The sequence below is a fragment of the Nyctibius grandis genome, chromosome Z (genome assembly GCF_013368605.1).
Source record: "Nyctibius grandis isolate bNycGra1 chromosome Z, bNycGra1.pri, whole genome shotgun sequence".
In the NCBI taxonomy this organism is placed as follows: domain Eukaryota; kingdom Metazoa; phylum Chordata; class Aves; order Nyctibiiformes; family Nyctibiidae; genus Nyctibius; species Nyctibius grandis.
In genome coordinates, this window is record NC_090695.1 from 9290857 (window position 1) to 9312833 (window position 21977).

Genomic DNA, 21977 nt, shown 5'->3' on the forward strand with positions numbered 1-21977 from the left:
TGGCTATGTGCATGAGAAGTAAGCAAAAAGTTCAGCTCCAGCTGGGAGCTCCTTGGGGAAAGTGAGAGAGATGGGGGGAAAACACAGTGTCTATCAGTGACACGCAGGATAACTGTGAGCAGCTAGTAAGATGCAGCCACGAAAAAGATAAATGTCATCCAATGTGACACGTTGGACAAAATATTTATAGCAGAGATGGGGAAATCTTAGTGTATTAAGGCATGGTGAGACCTTGCTTGGAAGACTGTGTATGTTTCCAGTCGCTCTTTGAAGGCTGTATGCAAACTGGGTCAGGTCCAGAGAAGGGATACGGGTATGATCAAAGAAATGGAGAGCCTACCTAATGTGAAATGATTAAAGAACTCAGATGATACAACTTTAAACACAGACTGGATAAACACTGACGTTAAAGCTCATTTTTGGAACATGAGTGAATAGGGGTGAGCTGTGCGTGGATAAAGATAAGCTGGAAATTTAGAGAATGTTCTTAAACATCAGAGGAATGAATTTGGAAAATTAATTCTGTTAGCAGACAGCAAGCAACAAGAAATGTCCAATTTTGGGAAAAAAACAGCAACAACTTTCTCTTCTCAAGCCGTTTTCTCATTTGGAGACATGACTCCTGCCTTGGGTCGCTAGCCCTGAAGAAACCAGTACTGCAGTTCTGGGCTGTGGGCAGGGCTCACTGGGGCAGGATCATGATGGGGGGGCTGGTGAATCCTGCTGTTGTGAATGTGTCTGTGACTGGCGTAACCCCACAGACTCCTGTGCCCCTGTCCTCAGATCCTCTTGGAAGGCAGGCTCAGGGGGTTAGTGACCTGCTGGGGAAATGTCAGGACTGAGGGAAGCATTGCCACTACTCTAATGTGGGCTTTTCTCCATCTGCTTTGATTTTTGACCCCTCATTCAAAACTCCCATACTTGTGCCCGTCAAATAGAAAAGTTGTCAAGCGTGTATTCATAATGATCAGCCTGTATTGATCTCTGTGTGTTTGAGAGAGAACTCGTGTTTGACCTTGAAAGGCAGGGCTTGCAGGGATGGGGAAGGATTTGGGGTTTTCTTTCTGAGGATTTTTATAAAGTTTTCAGCACCTCCAGCTTTCCTGATGGCCTCTGTGTTCTGGTCCCCCTTGCTCTATTTGAGCAGGACCACGCTCTTAGTTCAGCTCTGACCAACATCCCTCTCTCTGGCACAGGTAAAACAGCCTCAGTGGTGATGGATGGGGTTGCCATGTTTTAGGCATTCAGATTTCTACCATGAGTAATGAGTGAGCAAGGTGGGAAGGCACTGAGCTGCTCCCACCTTGCTCCTGAGTGGTCCATGGACCATGAACCATGGAACGTGTGGGAAAGAGCAATGATGTCCCTCCCTTCTGTGGCCATGCTACAAATGGGGTCATGGTGATCCAGAAGCTGTAGCCTAGGCACGTTCCTGCTGTTTCACCTGCAGATAGCAAGGCACAGGTTGTCCGCCATGGCGATGAGCTTGCTGTTGCTCGTACCGCTTTCTGTTTGCTGAAGAGGCATGGACACACAGAAGGTAATGATGGCTAGATCAAAATATACACCCTTTAAGAGGAGGCGGCAGGCAGCTCCCTGTGCTGGGTTATGGCCGTGAGCTGCAGTGGAGAGGGAGCAGCCCTGGGGCTGTCTGGCTGTTGCGAGCGTGGGCAGGTTGTGCGCCACACCTGATGGTGAGACCTGTTCCTGCCCAGTGCTTGGTGTCAGAGCTACAGCCCAGGCAGCCAGCTGGGATTTGGGGCTGAGCTGTTTCCAGTTCATGGATAACCAGAGCAGATTTGCAGCAAATAGGTGGGAGGTTTGGGCTCCTGTGATTTTGCTGTGCAGTTGCAGTAAAAGTGGAAAGGTTTATTCCTTCTTGTACGTGGGGGCGTGCTGACCTTAGCAGCCAATTCCTGCATGGTACATGAAGGCAGGAGAACAAAGGAGCCCAAGGCCAAGGCAGAAACTTGTTGGGCTTTTTTTTGCCTCGATGATCTGTTCATGTCCTGGTTGTTGTCAGCAACTGCTCCAGGTACACACACAGCTCGTGTCCAGTGTGAGTGCAGCACATGGGGCTGCCCCAAAGTGATGAGCTATGCTGCAGCCCAGCACTGGGAATGGGATGTGTCTCCTTACTGGAATTAATGGGTGGGAGAATGTGTTGTGCATTGAGTTCTTGCACCGTTGGAGCAAGGGGGAAGGAGGCAAGATGGCAAAAACCCTGCCCAACACCCAGGATGCTTGTGAGTAATGAGACCAACGTTGCTTGATAAGCAATTTTCTCCTGCCAGCTTGTACCCCACAGTGCTGGGATGTGTGGGAAACACCTATCCCTACCTCTCCAGGCCAAGCAGGACGGGCACCCCTTTTACTGTAGGGTCAGCATGTTCTGGCACCTGCATCTCCCTCGCCTTGCTTCTCTAAGGAGTGCAATCACCAGCCTGCAGTATCCCTGCTCTGCTCCTTGCATGAGACTGTGCAGTCAGCCATGATCCCCTTGTCACACCGACTCATCTCTTTAATCAAAGAGCAGTCATGTCCTAGAAGACAGTCCACAAGAAAGAGCTTTCTTCGTCCTCATTAGCGCCTGTAATCTCTTGCTGCTGACAAAGCTTTGGGACAGCCCATCAGTTTTCACTGCTGTTGCTGAGAGAGGCATATCCTGGGGGGGGAGATGCAGCAAAGGGGTGCTCGCTGCAGAGGTGCCAGGCCACGTGAGCTTGGGGTGGGGTGAACGTTCTGAACGTGTTTTGGGGAGGAGGATGAAAATGTTTATGTAGGGAACAGATCTGTAAATAGGAGTGTTTCTCAGGGAGCCCCTTGTCTGCTGCATTGCTGTGCCTGATTTTTAACAAAACAGCCCCCTGATTCTGTCTGCTCTGGTGTGCGTGTCTGCCACACAATTGCTGTCAGTGAATTGGTTAATGCCAGCGTCCTGTGGCAGGGACAGGGATGCAGGCAAGCACTCGGCCTGCCAGCATTTGTACCTCCTGGCGTCAGCATTGGCAATGCTCGGGGAGGACCGTGGAGGGCACCGAAATAGTTTCCATTCTCCTCTCTGCTGTGGGAACAAGTCTCCTGGGTAACAAACGCTCCTTGTTCTGCACAGAGCTCCACAGCTGAGGCTCTCTGTCTCCTTCCTCGCTGCTGCTCCCCGACTGTCCCAGCTGAACAAGCCGGAGATGTCTGCTTGAGCCTGCCTTAATTAACGCTGACAACGCAATGGGACTGGCCGTACGGGCGTCCTGGGGCTGCACACTAATGGGAGTACAGTAAATAGTCTTATTTACTGCAGCTCGGGTGGAGCAGAGCCTGGCAGGACTAGCTTTTGGCTTGCTGTAATGGCCAGGCATGGAGGTACGTCCCTCCCTCCTGCATCCTCCCTGGGGCTTGTCACTGCTGCTTGAACGGGACCAGGTGGTGGTATGGGCTTCAAGCGTCCAAGGAAAGGCAAGAAGTGGACTGGGGAGCATGAAGCACCACAAACGGGGCACATGCATCGGCCTCTCAGGAGGCACCTGTGGAGCCTGAGCTTTGGGGACGGGCTGAGGGATCATTCCCAGTGTTGCAGCGGTGAGTAGCAGAGCCATGTCTGCAATGCCGGCTCCAGCACATTGCAAACAGGCTGCAAAGCCCACAGCCAGCCCAAGGCCCTTTCTCGTTTCTCACTGTAAGGGTCTCTCTGCATGGGGAGAGTCCTGGACTCCTGCCTGTGGAGCCCTTGGTGGGAGCCACCCACCAGCCACTGGGTTTTCAGTCAGAAATCTGAATTGAATGTTACCTGAAGAGATATTTTAAAGGTTTCTATTGGTCTGGGATCCGAGACAATTTGCAGCCACTTCGGTAATGAGTCTAACATTTTTCTGATGTGTCTTTTTTTGTTGGCCTCTCCAGAGGCAGAAGCTTCTGCAAAGTGATTTATTGTCCAGGCTGTTGTGTTTGTTTTATTTGGTTGCTGCTTTGGGTGCATCATGGCATAGGGCAAAAAGTACTCAGGCATGTGACGGTTCTTCATTTCTTTGAACTGTGTGTCTGTGTGACAGTTTTACCTCTTCTCTAACTTACGCGCTCCCCGTGGAGCCTCGATTTAGGAGACGGAGTTTGGTTCGGGCTCATAGGGGTTGCTTTTTCCAATGTGAGTGCTCCATTTTCTGAGCTCTGCTTAGCTCAGTGCAAGGTGGTGACTGTAGGAGGAGGGCTAGATAGCAAAGTGCAATAACGTGAATGGTCCTTCCAGGATGGTTGTCTCAGGGCAGCTGACCCAGAACTAGAAACATCTCCCCTAGAACAGCCTGGAGCACAGCTGAGTTTCTGGGGTATGTGGTCATGCCCAGACTGTGGTAGAACAAAAAGTAGCCACATGTGTCCCTTGGCGAAGTGACCTGTGCCTTGTCAGGAGCAGCACTCACTTGCCTATGGAGCAGGTTGCAGCTGCCTCTGGTGGAAAGGGGTGATGGAAAGATCCTTTCACATGGCCCAGGACAGCAAGAGAGCCTGGGCTTTTGCAGGTGGTGATCCCGTGTTTCAGGAAGGTAGATCTGCCATGGATTGCTTTGCAGAGATGCTGGGATTTAGCCCAGGTTATGGGCAGCACTTTAATCACAAGATGTAGTTAAATGTTGCTGGGACCTTGATTTGAGATTCCCTGTGACGGCAGGGTCTTCAGCCATCCTGGCTTTGCCAGGTGTGTTTGGCACCAGGGCAAGTGCTGGTGGTTGCATCTCACTCTGGGGGTGGCTGCATTTCAGGGATGCTGTGTAGATACTGTTGATGAAACTCTTTAGGATAAGGCACTACAGAAATGTAAAAGAAGCTTCAGGAAGCCTCTTGTATTCTTCCTGATCTCTCAGTAATAAGTCCTCCCATCCTCCTCCTCCTGTGCGTTGCTTTGCAGACTAGCATTTTATCTCCAAGGACTCTGGCTGCCATTATCAACGGTAAGAACATAGCACTCTCGTTCCTTTTGCTTTCCTTCACAAAGCCAGGAGAAGAGATCAGGCAGCTTGCAATCATGCAGCATCTGAAACCCAAGCTGATCACAGAATAAGATGCTGTTGCTCTATTTTATGCCATAATCTTTATTCTTTTTATTTCTCCTTATGCCTTCCCGATTTCCCAGTTCCTGTAAGAATCAATCCTCCATCTTCCAGCTCGGCTTATCTCCCTCCTCTCCTTCTCTGCTCCCTCCCATCCCCTGCCTTTTCTGAGGTCCTGCAGGGACCGATTGCAAGCTGGAGCGGCAGTGCTGTGGGCAGGCTTGCTCCTTCACACCCATCAACGTCACAGCAGCAGCAGCAGCAGCAGGAGCATTGGAGATGTGATTGCGCAGACCCTCTGCATTGCCAGGGATGCAGCTGTGAAAAAAAAAATTAAAAAAATTTGACTCTCTGTTTCCCGCAGCATCCTGGTGAGCGAGCACGGAGCCTGCTGGAATCTGAGTGCTCGGCAGTGCCGGAGCAGAGCGTGTTCAGTGAGAGGAGACAGGGAACGGAGGATCTCTGGAAAGGTGAGATGGAGAAATGATCGGGGAGGGCGTTAGTTGTACTGATGGTTTTCAGACCGTTTGTTGTCGTACAAAGTGGCTGATCTGTTTTTGTAGAGATTGCCAGCTACCCGATGAAGCTTAAAGATTTTAGGATTGCTTTGTCTCTACAGAGGCTGCTTTGCTTTGGAGCTGCTGTGATTATAATGGATGTAAGTGAGTGAGGAGGCTGGTGTTGCTGCACAGAATGCGTGTTTGTCCATTGTAGCTATGAAATAGCAGTTGTCATGTCTGGGGCTGGTTGTGCAGAGGCGAGCCATGCTTCGCCCCGACAATGCAATCGCACAGCTCTCCATTGTGCCTGCCATGACAGCCAAGCCCACACGGATTGTTTTGGTCCTGCCAGCTACCATGCTCTCTGTGCATCCCTGGCGGTGATGCTGCTGTGCAGCTCAAAAGCTGTTTTGACAGACAGCGCTTCCATGAAAAGCCAGAAACAAAGGACGCAGACAGAGGAAAGACTGCTGTCAGTGTGGCTTTTTGTTTGCCATTTTTTTTTTCCTTCCTAAATGCTGGTAAATCAATTGCTCAAAAGGCGTTAGTATGAAATATTGTGGCAGGTAAACCCCTGCTCTTCTGCTGAGATACACGGTCTCTGTGCAGGCTGGAGTCCTTTGTGTTGCCCAGGGTGTGTCTGTGCTGGCTGTGTAAATGGATGCTTTCTCCCTGCCTCTTTTCACAGACCAAATGAGAAAGGTTGTCTAGGAATGGAGGAATTACTGCTCTTAATTACTGAAATGAGGGGTCCAGGCTGGGTACCAATTATTAGAGCTTAATTACATGGTCTTGTTATAGCCAAATCCCTCTATTCCCTCCCCGCCATCCTTCGTCTTCCCTCCCCACCCTCTGCACAAATCCTTCCATCAAATTGCCTCTGCAAACACAAAGGGAGAAGAGCTTGAACGAAGAGAATGGTATATATGATATATGGATGTGGATGCCGGAGAGGTGATGTTCAGGATGACAGTCAGCGAGAACAATAAGGCAAAGGTATAAAAGAATGAGATTTCGGTATGTTTGGTACAGTGATGTGGCTGTAGGAGAATGTGCACATGGGACTGTAATAACAAAAGGGGATAAGCAAATAGCAGATGCAATCTTTTGGGGTTATGGAAGACGCTGAGCATGTGGGGTTGCAATTGTAAGTGATTTGGAGGAATGTGGTGTTAATGGGAGTTACATATGCATTGGCTGTTGAGGGACAAATCATACAGAGTCTGGATAAATGAGTGTCGTAGAGGTGTATGGAGTATGGGGGAGGTAGACATCCACTTTCTTACCTCCAGACACCTGCAGCCGCATATGTTGGTGTTGCTAATGAGTGAGCTTGTCAAGTCTAACCTATTCACAAAAGCTTTCTGCAGTTTGCCAGTGACCCAAGAATAATTCAGATAAAGCAGCTTTAGGCCTGTCAGGAGCAATAGGATGGTAGGAAAACTGTAGAGAAAATGGTAAACATTTGGCAGAGCTGTAGAGGAACCTCGGAGCAGAAGAGGCAGGTGTGAGGGGCATTGCAGAGCTGGAGGAACAGGGGGTTGTGGGTCAGAGACCAGTGGTAGAGGGCACAGGGGAGGAAATTCAGGGATGTTGTCAGGGAATGTAAATGTGTTGTTTGTACTGTTGTTCTCCAGCCTCTCACTGTGTTTCCCAGATGGTCAGTGCTGTGTACAGCCCCAAGGGTTTTGTGCAATGGGAGTGATCCTCAGCACAGCCTTTTCTGCAGCAGTTTTCTGAAGGAACCATTTTGCTGCTGCAGGTTCTCAGTTGGTAGCTCCATCTCCATCCCTATGGAGTGGCAAGGCTCTCCAGCCTTTACACCTGGTGAAGAAGATAAACCCAGAGTTTCAGTGCAGGGTGCCAGGTGGGAAGCAGAGGGCTTCCAGCAAAACCATGGAGCAGAGTGCATTCTGCTCGCAGCTCAGTGACAACATCTGGAAGCATGATAGGGCTTCTTGAACTGCCGCTCCTTCTCATCCCTGTCTTTCTTTGGGACCTGGGAATCCTCTCTGTGTCTCCAGGTCTCTGTCCCATTCAGCCCGATGGGAGCAGGGAGTGGGATGTGCTCCTGTAGGTGTGTACCAGGCTGCGTTTGTGGTGCTGCTGCAGAACAGGCTCTTGCAGGAGCTTGGTGGGGCATAACAACAGCACATGTGTGTTTGTAGGTGCATCATGGGCTGGAGGACAGGACATGCAACAGGACATATCTATGCAGGACACACATGCTTGTATCAGGGTGCGGAAGAAAAAACGAGTGTAGTTTGTGTGTACAATGCATACCTAAACGACTAAAACCAAGGTGATGCAGCCTCCTTTGCTGTGTGGGATAGCAACACTCCTCAGGACGTTCAGGCTATGCCTGGCTAGCAGGTGCCACCCTTACAAGATCATCTGTTAAGCAGTGAGAGTGCACAGATAATCTCTGCCTTGAGATGCTTAAAAGATGGGCAAAAGCTTCTGCTGACTGGAGCTGACCGAAATGATTCACAGGAATGAGAAAAAATTGCTGCTCTGTGTCTTCCTCACTGCATCGATGCAGAGTGCTGGAGATAAAGTGCAGCTGGATCTCTGGATCCAAGCGACCTGGACCTGCATTGCAGGAAGTGCAGGTGGCCCAGGACAATATGCTGTGGACTCGGGAATGGCCTGCCCACAGCTCCATTATCGCCTCTCAGGTGTCTGAGGCTGTGACAGCAAACAAAAAATGAGTTTTCTGTCCCAGAGATCTTCATTTTCTTCCAGTCTTATGCTCCTGGTGAGTCAAGATCTCATTCTGGTATTATTCGTGATAGCCAGACAATAATCCACCTTCAGCAACCCCATGTTGTGTTTTGCCCCATTTTTAATTTATTTCCTAGTCTTATTATTGTTTTCCAACGTTTTCTGAAAGCCTTATATAGAGTTAAGGGCAGCTTGGTGGATCTAACGTAGGTCACTTTCCTTCCTCTTTCGGAACAGGTGCAGACTTTACTTTTTATTATTTGCCAGCCACGCAGCTTCCCTTCCTTCCTCTCTTTCCTCACAGGTATTTTTATCAAAAGCCCTGTTGCCAGCTGTGATCATGCAACTATTCTTTCATTGTTCTGGCATCAAGAGTGTCTTGTCCCTCTGACTTGAGTGCATTCATCTTCTTGAACTTGTTTCCACTTCAAAAGCTCATTTCCTTTTCTGCGCCTTCTTTCCTCTGTATTGTCTAACCTGTCATTGCCGCAGCTTCAATATTCTTCTTCTTGCCAAAACAGCACCAAAGATGCTTTTTTACTTACCTCTAATATCCTTCTTGATATAATTATTCATTCAGGTTGGTCATAGAATCATAGAATTTTTTTGCTTGGAAAGGACCTTTAGGATCACCAAGTCCAACCATTAAGTCTTTTAAATACCTCCAGGGATGGTGACTCCACCACTTCCCTGGGCAGCCTGCTCCAATGCTTGAAAACCCTTTCGGTGAAGAAATTTTTCCTGATATCCAATCTAAACCTCCCCTGGTGCAACTTGAGGCCGTTTCCTCTCATCCCATCATTTGTTATCTGGGAGAAGAGACCAACACCCACCTCGCTACAACCTCCTTTCAGGGAGTTGTAGAGATTGATAAGGTCTCCCCTCAGCCTCCTTTTCCCCAGACAAAACAACCCCAGTTCCCTCAGCCGTTCCCCATAAGACTTGTGCTCTAGACCCTTCACCAGCTTCGTTGCCTTTCTTTGGGCTCGCAGGTCAGGAGCCCTGCTCTTCTAATTTCCTCACCTTGCTTGGTGATTCCAGATTTTTTTTTTTTCACTTATGGTGTACATTCAAAGTCTTTTCTGCAGTACTTCTCCAAGCTCTTTGTTCTTGTTGGCTTTATAGATGTTTTCCCTGATAACACCGGAGATCTGCTCTTTAAAAATTAAAAAGGTTTCATTACAGAGCTGTTTGCTTTTTACCCTTCTGTTTAATATAAACTGGGTCAGCTTGAGATATTCAGTCCAAAGCTGCTTCTATATTGTAGATGCTAGGTTATAACTCCTCTCAGTAGGCAAGGTTGTCATGGACTTGAGCGCTGATTAAACCCCAGAAAAGCAAAGAAAAAGTGAGAGGTGGAGATCTGTGTGAGTGGGTAAGACATGGAGGATCGGAGGTGAAGGTGCCTCCTTGTCAGCTGTGGAATTGCAGGACAGTACTGGACGAGAAGATTTTATCCCTGTGTTTGTGGAAGCCATTGGAATCCAACTGGTAGTAAGAAAGCTCACTTTTCTGCTACCTGTGCTGCTTCATGGGAAGACATGTGGATAAAGTGCTTCTGGCAGTCCAGTCTGTCAGTCCAAAAGATCCAGAAGTTCACCCTGTTCCAGAGCTGTGCAAAAGGCTGAAGGATAAGGCTTGAAGGAGCTGAGGGATCTTGGCTGGCAGGAGGTGAAATCCATAGCAATGATCTACCCTTAGCAGGGATTTGTCATATTATCTGCTGAGCAGGTTCCCTGCATGCTCTAGCACTCATCTCTAAGTTGGTTACTCTCCAAAGAGAAAGAATCAGCCTGTCAAAGTGGCTCTAGTCCCTGATTCTGCTCCAGTTTTGTCTCGATGAAAATTATTTTAATGTTCATTTTCTGAGAGAATTGGGTCAAAGCAGGGACATACCTGTTAAGATAAGCGCAAGAGCAGGCATGTCCACAAACTCTTCCTCTCCCCACCTCAGTTGTGTTGAAGCCTCAGGGTCATGTAGACAATGTTTTTTTTCTGTGCCTCAGACTCGTGCAAATATTTCCTCCTGGGCAAGGCTGCTGGCGGTTATATCAGCAGATATGGGGAAAAAAAAAACCCAAAACAAACCACTGCAGTTGTTAACTCTTGTAAGTGAGAGGGAGGCAGGAGACAGAGCTGTAATGTAGGTGAGTGGCCGTAACGTAGGTGACGGCAACTCCTGGCTCAGGCTCACCCTCTGGGTTTGAATTGCTGGGAGAGAGACTGTATGTTGGTCTTTGTGCAGTGCTGAGGGTGTGTGGCTGGCAGTACCTTTGAGTGATAAGTAATAAATATTCGAGTGATTGCAGCAATGCTTTGTACTGACACTTGGCAAGTGATGGGAAACTGGTATTACACCAAACTATCTCTCTCTGCTCTGGCACAAGATGCTCTCTAGAACTAGAAACCAAGTGTCACTGCCCTGTTGTGCTTTTGGGGCCAGTGGCACAAATATCTCAGAGTGATAAGAGCTAACACTTCCTTCCAGCAAGAGGGGATTTTCTCCTCTGGGAGTTACAAGGGAAAAAAATTAAAGTCTGTAGGAAAGGCCTTGGAAAATATACAACAGATTTGCACCTGGTACTTCCCTGGGACACACTGTTACCTCAGACTAGACTGTGCTCTGTTCTTGGGGAAGGGTGGAATACATGGACAAAGGATGGGTACCAGATTGGAAGAGTCTGCCTTGCCCTTGGTTCCCAGATGTGCAGGAGACCCACCTGAGCATCAGAGGCTCTGGCAAACATTCAGTAGCTATCCTGCATACAGGTGCCAGAAAAAGATGGCATACGGTTGCAGGAAAATGAGTTTTTCATGGGAACTCAAGTTGTGATGTGAGGTTTGAGCTGTTGAGTTGCTTCACTGTGACACAGTCAACCCTGGGGAAAATTTCTGCTCCTGAGTGTTGGCTAACGCAGACGGGGTTCAGCACCAATTAGATCATCTCTCTCAGCTACTTCTGACCCTCAGGGAATGGGCTCTTCAGGTGTTACTCTTTAAGGGAGCAGGGAGTCCTTGCTCCCTACATAGTTAGACTAATCTCATCGGGTTTTTTTAACTCGAGAACTGTGCCTTATTCTTCGTAAAAAGGCACCAGTTGCCATCACTTCTGGAAAAGTGTGACCTAAATGTTTTCAGTGGGCAGGCTCTTCTCTGTTCTGCTCTACCTGCATTGGTGCAGCAACAACCGCATGTTTACTTAGCCTCCTTTCGCCCAGTAGGTCCAATTCAGCTGAATTGTTTACCAGGCCACCTTCTTTTGGACCCTCTCTGGGGTTCCCATGGTGAAGAGCAGGGATGCATGCCTCATGCTGCATTGTCATGTGCTTCTGTGTAGCTCAGATAGCATAGCTGTCCTCACAGATGTCCTTCTCAGCAGGGAGAATGACCTGTCTGGACCACGGTGGCAGTGCAATTTACTGTTTTTAGTAGTGAGGCTAGTTTCAGAGCCTGCTTACTTGACATTTTTCCCTGTAGTCCCGCTCTTAGACCTTTCCCACTAACTCAGGTGGTAGAATCGTAAGCCCATCTATGAGAATATCCAGTAGGAGGTATAAATAATTCATATCTCTGATCCCAAGATATTGTTGGCCCACACAGCATATCTTCCCTGGTGTTGCCCAATTCATTCTAATGATTGATACCTGGAGTGACACATCTGCCCTGGGGTTCAGCTTACTCTGGCTGATCTCTCCTTCACCACTTGTTAGTATGTGAGTATTTGTAGTCACTTCTAAGGGACTTCTTGCCTGGATGTGGCTTATCATAAGCAGTGATTGTATCTTGACCCTTCAGAAAAGTAGCAAGTGCATTTCAGGAAGCGGCTGCAGTTGGCCATTTTCTATTGGCAACAAGCTGTTCTGTCTTGTCCACAGTCAGTGGCATCTAACTTAACCTATTGCTGAGATTTATCTCCAGCTGCAGGTCATAGTGCTTGAAATGGCTGTTGAAGAGAACATCTTCCTTACCCAGATGTCTCCTTTTTCTTTCAGCTCCATGTCATATGTCTCATTTTCATTTCTGCAAACACTTGCTATTTATAATTACTGTATTTATAAAGCACTCTGGAGGTGGTGATGACTTATTACAGTAAGCCTGACAGCCTTTTCTTTTCCATGTGCTTCCCTTCCGTGTTTCCTCTTAGACTGGCTGTTTTTGGGGGAGGACTATGTCAGACGAAAAGTGAGGCTGTATGGAGCGCAGGGGGACCTCAGACATCCTTAGAGGTCTCTAGAACCTAGTACAGTAGGGCTAGCCAGTTCATGGCACAATAACAGAGCTGGAGAGGAGGAACTGCCAGAAACTGGTATATCCCAGCACTGACAAGCAGAGGTTTGAGGGTGGTTAATGCACAAAGGTGGCAGCGTTCCAATCACATGTCATTCCGTTTATGTTTGACCATATCTTGTTGAGACACTGATAGTAGTCGTTGACCCACTGGGGTTTCTGTTCTCTGTGCTGCTGTTGTTGACTTTGCACAAGCTTTAGAGACCCCGAAATATGTCTCTGTCTCTGTAACCCTGACATCTCCCAGGCTTTGTGCTGCTGACATAGTTTGGTATTGCAGGGTAGAGAAACACCCCGAACTGGAGCAGTGCATTTGTATTTGTCCTGGAGGCAGGAGGTGATTCCTCTCTGTACTAGAGCATGTTTGACAGCCAGTATTTTGGTCTGCTGCCTTGTAGTCTGCTTTCCCCTTGGCACAAGTTGAGGTTGAAAAGAGAAACCACAACAACATCTTGGCTTGTCCATCAAAACAAAAGGGGGATCTTCTTTCACAGAGGCAAGCCACCAGACCTCACCAATTTAATGAGGCAAATGCACCAGGGAAAATATCCTTCAGCCCAGACGTTCGTCAGACATTGAGGACCCTCGTATCTCTTGGGGACCACAAAGAGAATATGCATGGGGACATGGAATACCTATCCCCACATGCCTACACCAAGAATTTGTGCAACTTGAGGGAGCAAACCCCCAAAAACCCAGACTCCACAGACAGTGAAAAGAAACTCCTCTCCTCAGAGAACAGATATGTAGGAAAAATCCCCTGTCTTTCCTCTAGGCTAGTCTTATTGTAAACCTTGATTTTTTGATCTTGATGCTAAGTTATGTAAATGTGTGTAAGAGAAGATACTCACAAAAGTATATTTTGTCAGGTTCCAAATCATTAAACTGATTAAATTGATTAAATTGATTCCAGCTCATTAAATTGTTTTCGTTAAACTGTGAAAAGTACCTGGATGTCACCCTAGTCATAAGGGACTTTACTAGGTGAGCATCTACATATCAATGTTAAGGTACATAAGAAATGGATTGGAAAATTATGGTACAGAGTCTTCTAATGTTGATACAAAAGCAGGGGACATCCCACTGTTGATTGGGAAACAGTGCAGTTGGTCACCCCAGCTCAGAAGCATGACTGTAGAGTTGGAGGGACGTGAGAATCTGCCCAGGAAACTGCACAAAGTCCTAGAAAACTCTCATAAGAGGAGAGACTGAAGAAACGGGAATTATTTGTGTTAAATGGAAAACCGTCGGGTTTGTGATATGAAATAATGAACGGTCTAGAGACAGACGATAATGATTAGTGAGGTGCCCTGCTTGTAACATGGAAGTGTTCCAGGAAATTAAGGAGGATTATTTGAAACTGATAATAGGAATAATTTTCACATACTGTGATTAATTAGTCCACGAATCTTGCTGTCAAACTTCAAAGCCCAGCAATATTCCCCAAAGGCTTGGCATTTGTGTGAATAAGACTACTCACTGTATTTATAGTAAGTGTTCAGAAGTTGCAAAGTTTTGAAACGTCCTGGTTGAGTTGAGGCCCATCTCAGTGCAAGGGCTTGGGAGAGGCAAATTCTCCCTCACTACTTGTTGCAGCTCCTTGTTCTTTTCCCTGAGACATCTGGTACAGAAAGAACACAACAGCTTCAAGAAAGGAGGTGTCCAAACGTGGGCATGTGCTAGCTGGGAGGATCTGGGAACCTACAATCTTAAGGCGTCTCCTCAGCCCTCTCAAACACCCCTGAAGTGATTAAAAGCAGAGTGGTCATCCCACCAGCAGACTTGGTGTGTCCCCTGGGACTCTGACCTGCTCTTCCAGTACAGAGCCAAGGATCATCCCTTTTTGCCCTCCTTTTTTCTCCTAGTGAATAGGTCTATGCATCCTCTGCAGCCCAGCAAGACATTACTTAACAGAAGACCTTGGTTAATCCAGGGTTATCAGATTTATATAGTTAGACCCTTAACGCTCTGTTGAGCCCAGTCATTCCGAGGCTAATTAGCAGATGAGCTGTCTTGTGGAGCAATATCCTAAAATAAACTGTCCCAAATAGAGCTTTACAAGATGAGTTTGGTTTGGGTTGCCAGCCTCAGCAAGGGATAAGTTTCTCCTCTCAGAAGAAAAGTATGTGTAATCATTAGGAGTGCCTGGTCTGCTTCATAAGTATTTTATTAAGGTTCTGGCTTGCCTTTTGTTAGTTCTGTTGCATGGAAAATATTCTGTTGCGTAAATTGATGCTGTGTGGTTTCATCCAGATCCTCTGGCTTCTGCCTTGCTGCCAGCCGTGCAAACATGCAAACACATCCTCACATCAGAAGAACACTTGGAGAGAGTTTGGTGACTGGACCAAGGATCTGGGAATACTTTTATATACGAGCAGTATGAAAAGCTTGGGACTGCTCAGAGGGGTGGCAAATTGTAGTAGAAAATATGATACTCTCCCTGCCCTAGACCAAGGACAAGCAATGAAGTTAAATGCCCATATGTTCAAAAGGACTGACAGATAACTACTACTATGGTGTGTAATTTGGTGTGGAACTCATTGGTTCAGGAAGTTACAAGCCCTAGAAGTTGCAAGAATTCAGAAAAAAATGAGACACTGTAAGGGATGTCAAGAATATAGAGCACTATGACTGTATAGGGTCCTAAATTTCTGTGGGCAGGTTATGAAACCCATTTCTAGACATAAACTGTTCCCATATGGAGGAGGCTGCCTGAGACTGGGAGGGAGAAGGAGCAGCCGGTCACTCATTTGCCCACTTTGGGATTATCACACTTCATGCAGAGCATCTGAACTGTGCTGGCAAAGGTGGAGGACGGGGCTTCACCCCTCTGATTCAGTCCATAGACGTCTGTGTTTCCATGCTGAAATCAAAACTTCCCTGGAGCAACTGATCCATGAAGACTAAACATGTTCATCCATCTGTTACATCTTTCTCCTCCCTCTCTTTCTGAGCTAGTGGCAACAGTTGCCCCTGGTTTTGCCTTTCTTGAGAAAAGCGTTCTTGATAGACTTGTTTTGATCAGGGAGGTCTTATCAAGACCTGCTGTGGAGTGCAAAGAGTATTTTCTAATCTTGCACAGTCTTGCTGCGGTCCAAGAGTTTGTTCCCAGTTCAGAAGCTTCTTGTCCCGTCATCTTGGGAATCATTCTGCCTTTTTTTTTCCACTCACTCTGAAATCTGCTGAAATGAGATTCAGGCAGCATTGGGACTTGATTACAGAGGAACTGTTTGTTCAGGGACCTGGCCAAAAAAAGGGTTAAGAAATGCACAGTCTTAACTGTAATCAGCTAAATTCCCTTTTCAAACCTATGTGCTATGGGGTCTTTTCTTCCAGCTACCTTCAAGGGATAGCAAAATCTAGCCTGTAGTCTGAAAGCAGTTGGATATCAGCAGCAAAAGTCATCCTGATGTCCTTCGGAGGGCAGGATAAATTTGATGCATTAGTCTCACCAGATACTGCCTTTATTGGGCTGTTACTCAGCGTTTTTGCTTTGTAGCATGCTGTCATCCCCAAATCAGGGTGCTGCCATCCTCCAGACCATTAAATTGCTTATTGCATATTCCTGCTTTGGAGAGACAGAAAATTTCTTCCTGTGTATCCAGTTATTGCTTCTGGTCTTGGCAGAAATACCTAAAGCTAGGAAGGGTTAAAGGTTCTGTCAGTCTTAGCAGGAGTCAGCTGTTGGACATAGCTGCTGTTTGAAAAACCATTTAGATGTGCAGCGTGAAAAGGAACATCTAATAAAACCAGGCTGCTGCTAGGATATTTTCTGTTTGTGCTTGATTTTGAAGCTTCTGATCTGGTGGCACACAGCATGTATTAAATTCCATGCAGGATTGCATCATTTAAAAATAATACAGCTCTGCACATGCAGGCATTTGGCTGTCTGGCAGAACTGATGCCCATCACTGCTAGGTAATGCCATACCTGCGTTGCTTCCCCTATTCACTGGGGCATGGCTACCTAGTCCTGGTAGCAAACCATTGCACCACCACTCTGTTCAAGTCTGAAAATAATCCTGCTGGAGCTTTTTGACGTCTCTAGCTCCTTTGTTTACAGTGGCTTGTGGGGTGATACTTGAGTTATTTCAAGAACTTGGCCCTGCTGTGGTTTTGCTTCACTCTCCCACGGCCACCTTTGCTGCCTGTTCTGCCTTTGCTATGTTGTTACATGAAGTTATACATCTGTAATCTGCTAGCCCAGAGATGTTTGGTTTTCACTTGATAGTGAGTGATTCCTACATACATGAAGCTGCGGGCTGGATAGACAGTAAACATGATCTTACAGTCTCTTTAACTGAGTTATCTTAAGGCTGGGTTCCTTATTTGTCAGGCTTTCTCCTGTCGTCACTGATGCTTTTGACTTGCATGGAGTGTTCAGGATGGTTTTGCAGCTGTGATTCCTACAAGGGGTGGTCTGGACAGAAATGCAATGCCAGTTTTAATCTGGATGGAGAGGAAGCGATAGTGAAGATACACAGCCATGGAGTGTCTGGAGTCTGTATGTATGGGTGTGCTGACCTGTACTGCAGTGGGATCTTATTGACTGAGAAGACAGACCTTCTTTGTCCCTTTTAGGTCTTAGCTCATCTCTTTTCCCCAAGTCATGAAGGTGATAGGGGATCTAGGACTACTTGAGAAGGAGCTGTCCTTGTGTGCTTTTTCTTTGTGCAGATGAAACTTGCTTCTGAAATTATCCTCCCACAAGCCTTGGATAAGCAGGGCCTCTCCTTTGCCACAGTCTGGGCAACACCAAGTTCTCTGAAGTCAGATTCCAGTAAATGTTAGGGAGGAAAGTCTTGAGGGCCCAGTGGAAGTGATTCGTGACCTCTCATTGAGAGGTCTTTCAAAAATATAGTAATTCTAGGGATGCTTCAAATGCCTAGAAAACCCTGAAATCTCCAGTGCTGTTGAGAATATCTCCATCGGTACAAAGCATCTGTACCCTCTCCGTCTTTTGCTGTCATCTCGGGAGCCTTCGCCCCTGCAGTGCACACCTGAGCAAGAACAGCTGCTCATTCACCATTGCATGTAGCAATATAACAGAGTTTGGGAGCAGCTTTGCCACCTTGTAAGCCTGCAGGCACGGATCAGAGAGCTGGCTTTGATCCAGGAAGCTGCGCTGAGTTTGATGCCTGACTCCCTCAGCAGGACACTTCATCCTGTGCCCTGCTGTGCCTGTTGTGGTGGAGAGTTTTGAGCTCACAGCTCCCAGGCATACAAGTTGGTGGGAAAACCTTCAGTCTGCCCTTTGCTGGCTTTGACTCCAATTCACCCATGACTGCTCGCTATATTTTTGTCACTACTCAACTGCAGCCTCTCGTTCCTAGGGTCCTCGTCACACAGGTCTGTAAAAGGAGCATGTTCATGAGGCAGCCAGCTGATAGTCACAGCCCTGCTTTGCAGCTAAGCCCTGCCCAAAGCTGTGCAGTTAAGGAGGAGTTAAGCTTGGCATTTTAGCTACCGATTCTGCCCAGCTATTTAATTTGCTTACAGGTTTTTTTTCTTTTCTGTGTGGGTTCTTGAGTACTCTGGGAACGCTGCAGCAGCCAGCCTCCAGCACCCAGACAGAGACATGATTGAGAAAGGAGTTGTGTAATTTCTGCTCTTGTAAGATATTCAGTATGTTTTCAGAGTGCTCAGGCAGAAAGGTGATATAGAAGCGTAGTCTCTCCTCCTGCTGCTGCTGCTAGTGTCTGTGCTAAGAAAGGATTTACTGTGTCTGCAGTTTAATTCAGCAGCAATTTCAGTGTGATATTAACAACTAGAAACATCAGAGTCTTTTTCTCCTTTGCAGATTTGCATATGGTAATTAGGAGCATATGTGGTGGGGGCTGGAGCAGAGGATGGCTGGTGGGGAGAAGAAGGAGCAGGTTCCAACCCAGATCACCTCGGCCGATGCTCATGAGTCACAGCCTATAAGTGGCTTGTACCAAGTGCCACATGCCAGGTGATGAGTCATGGAGCAAGAGAGCACAGAAATGGGAGAAACTGTTTCGATCACTGTCCGGCTGCCCTGTTAGCTGGTATAGATCTGCTGCTTGAACTATTTCTGATGTCTTCTGTAACTCAAAATGCCCAAAGCAGCTGGGGCCTCTTTTCCTCTGACTGGAAGACAGTACCTGCCTCATGCTGGTTGTGTCATCAGCAGGAATATACATACAACCTATTGATTATTTTCGTCTCTCACACCCTCTCATCTCTGCTGGCAAGCCCCTCATCCCTGACCTGCTCAGCTCCTTGCTGTCCTGTGCTCAAGCGCTGTGGTTGATCGTCACGTGCTGCAGCTCCCATTTTGAACACATCATAATGCTATATAGTTCTGGGATGTAATGATACATTAATTACGAGCTTAGTCAGGCTGTCCTGGAAACCACTGGAAAAAGCCCTGGCCCAGACAGCACCTCGTTGTGGAAAGAAAAGGGAAGTGCTCTTTTCAGAAATCACTGCTCAGTATCATAACAGGAACCAGCCAGAGCTGAGGCAGAAATTGTGGAGGTATTTAGTCTTTCTAGCCTGCTGCAGCCCCCTTTAAACACTGAGTGCTGGAATATTCACCCTGGGACCAGACAGACCTCCCTCACTATGCTCTCTGTTCCCTGAGGCAGGGAAGGAAAGCTAGAAACTAGAGGTTTAGGATGAGTAGAGCAACTAGTATTTCCTTTTACACCTTTTCTTTCATTAAATGTGCTGGCTGACTTACTAAAGCATGTAATGAAGGCATGAATTTGTCAGAGACGTATTAGCTGGCGAGAAATGAACGGGTGTCCAAACAAACGCCACTAGCTAGTCCCACCCTACAACAGTTTACAGGCTTCCCGAGTCCTCACCTCCACCCTCTTCTTACTCACCCCGACGGTTCAGCCCAGTCCCCAAGCCACTCATCCTGTGCCCCTCGCTCCATCCTCTTCACTGATGCTGCTCCCTGAATGCCCTCCAGCTTGCTGGAATTTTCCTTTTGAGTTTTTTTTTAAAACCATTCAGTACTTTCTGGCAGCTTTTGGAGTGGCAAAGCTGGGGCAGGGACAAACTGTGTTACAGGGATTCTGGAAACTGGTGCTGGAAACAGTGACCCCTGAGATCCCCCACGCTGTCTGAAGAGTGGCTTTCTGTTTGGATTCATCACCCAGTCCTTTCGCCTGGAGGTAGACTTACAGGGAGTAAACTGAATATATCCCCCGCTCTGTGGAGCAAATAGGATTGTGTATTGTGTATTGTGCCCCTGTGTATTGTGCCCCTGTCTGCCAGCTCACACAAACAGTTGCTTTTTGCAGCATCTCTGCTCGTGCTTGTTTTTTGTAGAGCTGTGTGGTTTCTTCAGGTGTGTTAATGCAAATGCTCTGTAGGAGTCAAGGCTTCACATGGAACAACGCTCAAAGAACAAGCAGCTCCAATACAAAAGGATTTTTGTTGGTTCTGAAACTGAATGCCCAGCTTTTAACCCTGTTTTTCCATCTTTCACCCTTGAGTGACATGATGGATTTTGGTCTGTCTGAGGAAGATGATAATGACAGCGAAACTACAGCCATTCAGAAAGAGGCAGCAAGAACTCTCACAGTTAAAGGTTTCTATTGGGCATTCAATTTCATAGATGAAGTGACAGATATTTGTAGAAACAGTAGTCTGTTCAGAAAAGCCAGCCTCCCAAAAGCCAGCATTGCCTCCAGCTGACAGTTCTGATGATCTTGCTCCTGCCTCTTCATCCTCTGTGCTATATGTGCAATCTTTTTGCATTTATATCACATGTAATTCTTAAACCTCTGCATGCCTCCTCCAGTATTGCATTACATTTTACGAGGAAATTTCTGTCGCTGTGTGTTGAACCCCATCGCTCCACACATGCAGAACAGAGCAGGGTGTTAAGCAATCAGCAATGGAACTCCAAAAGCGTGGTCAGAGTGGTAAGAGATAGCGGGGTATGCCTGGAGGTATGTGACCACCCCCCGCATCAGCACTTGGAGGCAAGGCTAGTGTGTGCACCAGCCCCTCTAATTGAAGCAGAGCCTTGCAGGCCAGTTTGGAGTCAGCTCTGATGGCTTCTGCCTCTTCTTAGCAGTGTTGCAGAGGCAGGAGGTTGTACTCTAGAAGCCATGCAGCAGCACCGACCACCCTTAAATAAGCACAACATCCTCAGTATTTGAGGGTACGACAGAGGAGGGATTTGAGGGCCTCTGTGTAGTGCTCAGCAAGGACTTTCAAGGCATGAAGTGCAGAGCCTGAAGGGCTCAGCTGTGCAAGGTGCTACATGCCCCTGCTATCTGCAGCGTGCTGCTTGCTTTCTAAAGCACAGACACGGCTTGGCAGGCAGCTCTCTGGTCAGTGCTGAACCATCCTTTGTTGCTCAGCACTCACCTCCTTCTACCTACCTAGAGCTTTGCTGCAGCTAGGAAGTTTTTGTCATGTATATATACACATAGGCTCACAAGCATTGATGAGCAATTCCACACTGCACCATAAATGTCTCACAAAAAGCCATCCTTCTGTGCTCTGTATTGACTGGAATGAAGCATCCACTGGTCATGAAATATCTGTCCCTCGCCTTCTCCAGGTAACCCTTAGCACCTCAAGAAAGAGCTGACTGAATAAACAACTCATATCTCCCATATAGTAGCAGATACTGTCAGTATGGAGAAGGCAAAAAATTTTGACATTTGCAAATGAAATGGTGGTTGTATTGATTTGTCTAGAGTCATGGTGCTCCCTGTGTGCCTCCCTGCCTTACATTGCCACGATGTGCTTCTCTGGGCAGGGATTGTTGCTGGATGCTGTGTTTGCTGTTGTATGTGTAAGACTGAGCAGGATTCACCACACTGTGGGCTCATGTTGTTGCAAATGAAAAATAAGAAGAATGAACTGATTTTGCAAAAAGCGTTTAGGTACAGACTGCCTGTCCACATCTGGAAACTTCCCCGTGCAAAGGGGTGTGAGGGCTTTACACAGAGCTGAGCAAAGCCAGCAGAATATGAAACTAGTCTGCTTGCTGGGTTTTATGCTCTAATGTCAATCAGAGACTACCAGACCATGAACAGGAAGAAGGAGGATCCTTCTACAGTCTTCCAGAATCAGGGAGGGAGAGTCAAAGGATGGTACAGCCAGGGAGGATGTTCTGGTGTTGGGAACTGAATAATCCTTGCTGTGGCAGTGCCATTGACAACCTCCCTGCATCCCTAAGACAGGAGGAAGCCAGGAGAGGTGTCCAAAGGGAGAGAGAAGGGATATCTAGGGCATGAAAAAAGTCATGCATATCCTTAGGGAAGCTGTCAGAAAGGCTCCCAGCAGGAGCTGGCTGTGTGCCACCTGTGATAGTGGACCTCAGTACCTTGTGCTGGGAGCAGGCTGTGGGTGCAGCCAGAGTGGGCATTCATCTGCTGCAGCATCTGTGACAGCCAGTGAATCACAGTCCACCCGGGGAGCCTGTCCTGCCA

General features: G+C 47.4%; 1 protein-coding gene across 6 annotated transcripts in view; it reads left to right on the top strand.

Annotated features, from left to right (window-relative positions):
* The window catches only part of RUSC2 (RUN and SH3 domain containing 2), a 54836-nt gene that overhangs the window by 11690 nt on the left and 21169 nt on the right, over positions 1-21977 (top strand). For 4 of the 6 annotated variants that reach the window (XM_068423103.1, XM_068423108.1, XM_068423107.1 and 1 more), the window contains exon 2: positions 5404-5509. The exons of the other annotated variants lie outside the window; for them this stretch is intronic. The gene's annotated coding sequence lies outside the window, so the exon portion shown is untranslated. The remainder of the gene's footprint in view (positions 1-5403; positions 5510-21977) is intronic. 6 annotated transcript variants of the gene reach the window in all.